This window comes from Neodiprion pinetum, chromosome 4 (assembly GCF_021155775.2).
Source record: "Neodiprion pinetum isolate iyNeoPine1 chromosome 4, iyNeoPine1.2, whole genome shotgun sequence".
NCBI classification, from domain to species: Eukaryota; Metazoa; Arthropoda; class Insecta; order Hymenoptera; family Diprionidae; genus Neodiprion; species Neodiprion pinetum.
The window spans coordinates 39,161,530-39,168,548 of NC_060235.2; positions in this window are offsets into that span (position 1 = coordinate 39,161,530).

Genomic DNA, 7,019 nt, shown 5'->3' on the forward strand with positions numbered 1-7,019 from the left:
AAATTACAATTACTGTGAATAACTGTAATATTTAGTAACTAATTACAATTGCGGGAAATAATTATAAATTTTGATTTACCAATTACAGTTAGTATAAACAATTGTAATTTTATGATTATCAACTACAATTACTCGAAATAATTGTAATTTTTTTGTTGTCAATTAAAATTGCTTGAAAAAATTGTAATTTTTTTGCTACTAATTACAATTACTTGGAACAATTGTAATTTTTCTGTTATCCATTACAATTAATGTAAATGATTATGTTTTTTTTTCAAATTTCAATTGTTTTTCATAATTTATTTAAACAAATTACCTTTGGAAACGTAATGTCGAATTCTCAACATAATTTCAAATTCCGAAAACATCGGGAACTTCATGGAGCTTACATATTCACATTGACTGGTCAAGCAAATTATTTAAACAAATTAATTTTTCAAAGTAATGTGAAATCCTTGATCAGCTACCCAAAAAACTTTGGTAACCATAGCCCATTCACATGTTGACTGTAAAAGACTCGTTCCGATCACACCATTTGAATACTCCAAAAACGGAGTAAATTTATTTGTCTATTTGTTATTATTTCACAGGAATAACGTTAGAGAAAAAAATTCAATTGGACCACATCGTGTGGTTTACAATTACTCAAAAGAATTTTAATAATGTCTGATTTAATTAGAATCACTGAGGATAATTGAAATGATTTCTGATTAAATTCCAATCACTGAAAGTAATTTTGATAAACTTTGATTAAATTCAAATTACTCAATGTAATTTTAATGAAATCCAATTCAATTACAATTACTGGAAATAATTTCGATGGACTCTGAGTCAAATACAATTATCAAAAGTAATTTCACTGAACTCCGATTCAATTATTATTACTGAAAATAATTTTAATGAAATTCAATGTCATTAAAAATTATCCTTAGTGATTTGTAATTGTTAATTTTTTATTACAATTTTGCCCAACACTGCCGCTCGGTCCTTAAATATTTTCATTTTTTAACACGATCGAAAAATAAAGTTCCAGGTAGAAAATGAAAATTAGTTTTCTAGCTGTTACCGGAAAGTCTGGTATCCGTTGCTATTCTTTATCGTTACGATCGCTGTTGCTAGATTTTCTTGCAACTGTTGGGAAAGTTTGAAGCTCGTGCAACGATAAATTGACGTTGAAGCCTTGTTTAACTAAAAAAGTAGAGTAAATCGAAGAAACTGATTTTGCGTTGCGATTACCAACAAGGATCGACGATAGCGCAAAATGGTTTGGCGTACCTCGTTTTTCGTAATCCCAAGACTATTCAAACAGTTTCTTTAACGACAACTGTTTTACTGAATTTTTCTAGGTACTCCAACAAATGAAATATTACTCAGTGTAGATTATTGCCGTGTTATTTTTTTTTTTTACTACCGAAAGGATACGATTTTTTTTATTTTCTCGCGCAACGAATCTTAAACACAAATGAAGTCGAGTCAATTTTTCGCGGCTTTCGATTTGAGTAAAAAGGAAATGAAACAAAATTCTGAGCCAGGGAGAAAAGGGAATTTTTCATACCTCATGAACCTAGGTTTGAATGAACGAACTTTAATTATTCTTATGCATTTATGTCGCGATTGGTGAAAAATTTGTTTGTACAATTTTTCGAAAGCTTGCAAAAAGCAGCCTTGGAATTGTTGATGTTTGAAATAACGGCAGTTCCAGGCTACGAAACATCGCAGCCTAGAGATAGTTAAATCTGTACGTTGCGGCATTCGAGACGATGTGCGTAAATGAAAATTGAGCAATTAACAAAGCAGCCCGGTGTTAGAGGTTTACATACCTGTAAGTGCCACGACGGTAAAATATATAATGTATGGGTATGACATAGGTATATAAACGAGGTGCAAAATCGGGTCAGAGGCGTAAACAGCGCCGGCGGCGTTCAAGGCTTTGTAATAATGCGGGGAGTCATAGCTCGATGGCCGTTTTACACGCGTAAAGTGCATAAAGTCAGACTCGGGCACCGACTGACGAGAATAAAGAGGAAATGAAAAAGAAAAAATCGAAACGGACGCGTAGCCTGTGATCGGAAACGAAAAAGGACGAGATTTCCAATCGAATCGACGTCCGATCAATTTTATTTCCGCAAGTCTTTCCGTCTGCAGGATGAAAAAATACTCATCGATATTCTCTCTTCTTCGCCCTTTTTTTTTCCATCCGTAAAAAGTTGTGTGCACGGACTCTGATACTCCGAATTTCGGCCTGATTTTTCGGATAAAAATTTCGATTTGACTAAAAGTTGTGGAATATATTTTTCAAAGTCTAGATAAATAAAAATGGAAATATCTTTATTTCTTCAAGTGTGATAAAGCAGACATTTTCGAATAGAATTTATCTGGTCCGGAAAGTTTTCGACGGAGACGAAAGTCAAGTCGTGATTAAATCGGTTCAAATATTTCAGGGGTATCAAATATCTTCGTAAAACTGATCGAGATCCTAAAAGTTTATTTTTCGAAGCCTGTGGAGCGTGCGTAAAGTGTCCCATTTTTTAACAGTGCGGTAAAACGATGCTGGCGCACGCGCTTGGCTGAAACTATCCTTTGCGCACTAGTGTTTTTTTTTTTTTTAGCGCATGGCTTAATTTTACGCACGGACTTTACGCATCGCCATTAACGTCATTGGGTTCAGTTCAGCCTGAAGTTTGCACGTTTAGGTTAGGTTTCGCGAAGCCAGACTTCTGCCTCTGGTTCCCTTGATTATCCTTCATCTACATCTATTAAATTATCATATTACATTCGTTTGCTTTTCACAAAAATTTGAAAAATTGCTCGTAACATGAATGCAAATGGCGATATCCGAATCGTGTGGTCACAGCGCTCATCGGAAATCTACCACTTTCCACACTAGTAAGATAATATACTATTTTTAGTCTCCAGTCGCATACGCGTAATCTACTTGAGAATAGATTTTACATCCAGAAAGATCGGACTTCTTCACGTTGAAAATATATGGGAAGATGTTTTATTACCGACGACAGGAAGTGCGGAAAATTCGATTCGTAATATTCATAAAATTGAAAAGCAGGCCGAAAATTTGGCGGATTGCGACTCGCATGAAAAAGATTCGTGCGACAATCGAATGACGGTACGGATTATTCGTCGAAAATTTTCAGCCTCGGCATTCCAATTCTTCTGTTTTATATTCTTGGCATATATTCCGGAGCCGGTCGTTAATTGCAATGGTATTTTCATCAAGGTAATAGCTGGATGAGAAGTGCTTTCACTATCGGTGAACAGGCATTGTCGGTCACGAAATGGGCATAATATACGGCAGAAGTGGATAAAAATCACTCGGCATCAATGTCGATGAATTGAAATCTTGTTCAATGATTATAATTATTTCACGCGGAATGTCAAATTTCGGGATCTTCAACTATACATTATATTTATGCTCAAGAGAGTGTCTACATATATTATAAAACAAACGAGTATTATAGAGAAGGGACGTGTTACCTACGTGAAAAGTGTCAAGTTAATTCGTCCTTTTTTTTTTCACTAATTTTTTATCGAATTGCGGTATTATCTACTAAAGAATAAAATCAGCCGTTGCGGAGAAAATTCGAACGATAAATACCCAATGTACAAACATCTTGTAATATAATTGATGAAAAATATAAATCATCGGCCAACCAACTTCTTTAAACAAACGAATTGATACGGAAATATTCACAATCAAGATTCGTAATATTACTTGACTTTTATTCATGTCAAATTACTTTTCCTATCGAATCTAGGTCAATGGATTTTCTTTTTTCCCTGACTGACTTGAGACAAATCCGTTTGCAAAATTTCACGCATCACACGGATCTGAGGTTTTCTTTTCGGGCATGACTCGTATATATCTTGTACCAGAAATAGGAAAGAAAGAAAAACAAATAAGAATTCAAAGAGTGTAAAAATTTTTGAACGAGAAAAGAAACGAGAAATAAATTAGCTGTATACGTCGGGGTGTTCCTTAACAGGGTTGTTTTTTAATTTTTATGCTCCCAGGCGCTTCAATTTTTTCAGATTGATTAAAAAAAAAAATCCCCGAATATTTGAGTTCTCTAAATCAACTCTATTCGCTTTGTGATCGAATTATCTTACGGAAATAACGTGGAAGAAAACTTGTTTTTCACTTAGAAATTTTATACGTCGTTGACGAATATATAAATGATAATGGTGAATACATATTTTTGTAGAGAAATGAACGATCTATAAAAATCGTAAATGAATGCGATTAACGAATTTGATTAAACTTTGAACGTTAATTAACATACGAAGGCTACCATTTACGAACTTTATACATCAGAGATTTTTTCTAGAGCGTTGAATTCTTTACAAAAATATGTATTTTCCATTGATTTCGGTACATTCATCATCGAATTATACAACTTCAAAGTGCAAAGAAAGTTTTTTCCATGTTATTTTCATAAGATACTTCGATTACAAAGTAAACTATCTTAGAGTTGATGTAGAGTGCTCAAATGTTCATTGGATTTTTTAAAATTAATTTTCATAAAAATTCAAAAACAACCCTATAAAGGACCACCCTAATACCCATATTACAATGTATGTGTACCTACAGCAGTGATTAAAATTACGTAATATGCACGAATCCGCGGGTTTGTGAAAGAATCGGAAATAAGCGAAGATTTGAATTTGTTTTTTTTGTATTATTATTCCGTGTAAAGCCAGCGACTTCAATATAATTTTTCCGATCTCTATTATTCTAAAAAAAAAATTTGAAAGTCAAAATATAAAAATAAATACAGATAAACCCCCCCCCTTTTTTTGTAAATTATATATTCGTCAGTGTTCTTTCCATTTTCACTTTGTACTTGCGGTATTACCGATGTAAAAATGTTCGAGTCACGCGGTAATAAAAATTGTTCGGATCTCGCTGCGCGCAATTTATTATCCCGACAACAATCATTACTAACAACAAGTTGCAATGATTAACGCGAATAACGCAGGTGCGATTATGCGTAACAAGCGTGCGTAAAGCGCTGAGAAAGCCAACGGTTAGAGTTTGTATGGTAATTTAATTACACGCAAGATGATTTAACTGTACAAGCAATCCTGTTGAACGGAAGTTGAAACGCTGACATAAAGCCAAAGATTAATCATGCCTCGGTAGAATTTTACCGATGCGGAATATTTTTCTTTGTGTTGCACGGCTCAGATGTTTATCCGTCTGTTTCATCTGTCGCAATAGTTTTGCGAATTCGGATTAACGAGGAAGAACGGTAGAAGAAAAAATTATTACAACAATGTTTGACCTCAATGATATCGTAAGACAGTTATTTCCGCGGTTATTAATTTATTTTATTTGAACGAGTATTTCCTGATAACGAAAAAACAAACGTTAAAAACCTCCGACTTTGCACGTGCCTAAATTTTTAGCGTGTTTCAGACGACCTCTTCATTCTTGAGGTCTCGATTCGTTTCAGAGAATCAAAAATATAGTGAATTTCACCCATCGTGCGTGTAATTTTTATCCGCTTCATCTGCCAGAAGCGATTCGCGTATGCAATTAATATTTATTCACCAATTAAATATTTTTTCAATCGCATTCGTGAGTCGTTAAGATGATTGCGTTTTACCTGATTCCAGTTTATGAAACATGCAACCTTGAATAACCGCACTAAACTTCGTCTGGACAATGGATTCTTTTCAACGTATATAATCGATACTCCGACCGTTTTTTTCAGCTATGTTCGATCTGAGGACAAATTTCCAGAAGAACAAGCTGAAAATTAATCCGCACGAAGAAAAAATTAATCAATAATCCATTGATCAATATCATATCTCCGACTGATTTTAGACGGATGTTTATATTTGTCATAGATTTTCCGTCCGACGATATATGTCTCGAAAACGAATAAACAAGGTTTTCGATGAAATTCGCCTGCTCGGTTTCTTTCCAATCAACTAATCGGAACTGATTAGATTATGCGAAAAAATTCGCCTTGCCATTGGCAAAACATTTGCAAAACCTCATATGTTTTTGTCCACGGTTTTCATTTACGCAAATACCGGAAACAGCGAGAAGTTCCGGAACTCTTGATCGGTTTTTCTTTTTTTTTGTTTTTGTTAATTTGTTGTTTCGTGTTTTGTATTGGCATATAATCATATTAAAAAGCACTGACCGCAGTCCTTGGTTATGACGTAATTGATCAGACCTACGATTCATCTGCGCCATAATTCTTTCGGTTAATTATTATTAGATAATCGTTAAACGTATGAAAAAACGATTTTTAGTTCATTTTTTACCTCGCGACGTGTGTTCGAAGAAATACGCGAACATCAGTCGTTAAGAGTCAAAATCCAAGAAAGGAGTTTTAAGGGGGGAGCCTGCTTTAGAGGCTTCAAAAAATCTATTTTTTCTTTTTGCGTAAATGTCTTCCCAAACTATCCAAGAATGTGTCCCTAAAATTTCAGACGCAGATTCGAAATATTTTCGGAGTTACAGAAGAAATAGTGAGCAAGCGTCGAGCAGGTATACGAGCGGTTTTTTGAAGTTTTCAACCAGTTTTTCGAAGAGTCTGAACCACTTTTTGAAGTTTTGAACCAGTGTTTTGAAGAGTCTGGAGGGCGACTCTATGGACCAGGAATCGCTGATTAGCATATTAATGCGGTAAGTTCAAGAAAATTACGATTTTTTATATACGAAAACTTTGACGCACGATTTCTCGGTTTTTCATTTTTACGATTTTTCCTAATTGGCGGGAAAGATAGGGAAAAAACTAAACGTCCTATCGAAACGAGACAAATTGCATTCTACTCGGGATTAAATTCTCTTCTAGTTGAACCTAAAAAACCTTAAGAAAGTCAAGATTAACCCACTTTTTAAACAATCTAAAGTGAATTTTTTTTTTTAATTTGCGAAAAATTGTTGAATTTTTCACTTTTTGTTGAATTTTCTTGATTTAACTAGAAGCTATACTATTGAGACGTAAAAATTTTTTTGGGTTCTTTGTTTCAGACGGAAATTGCGA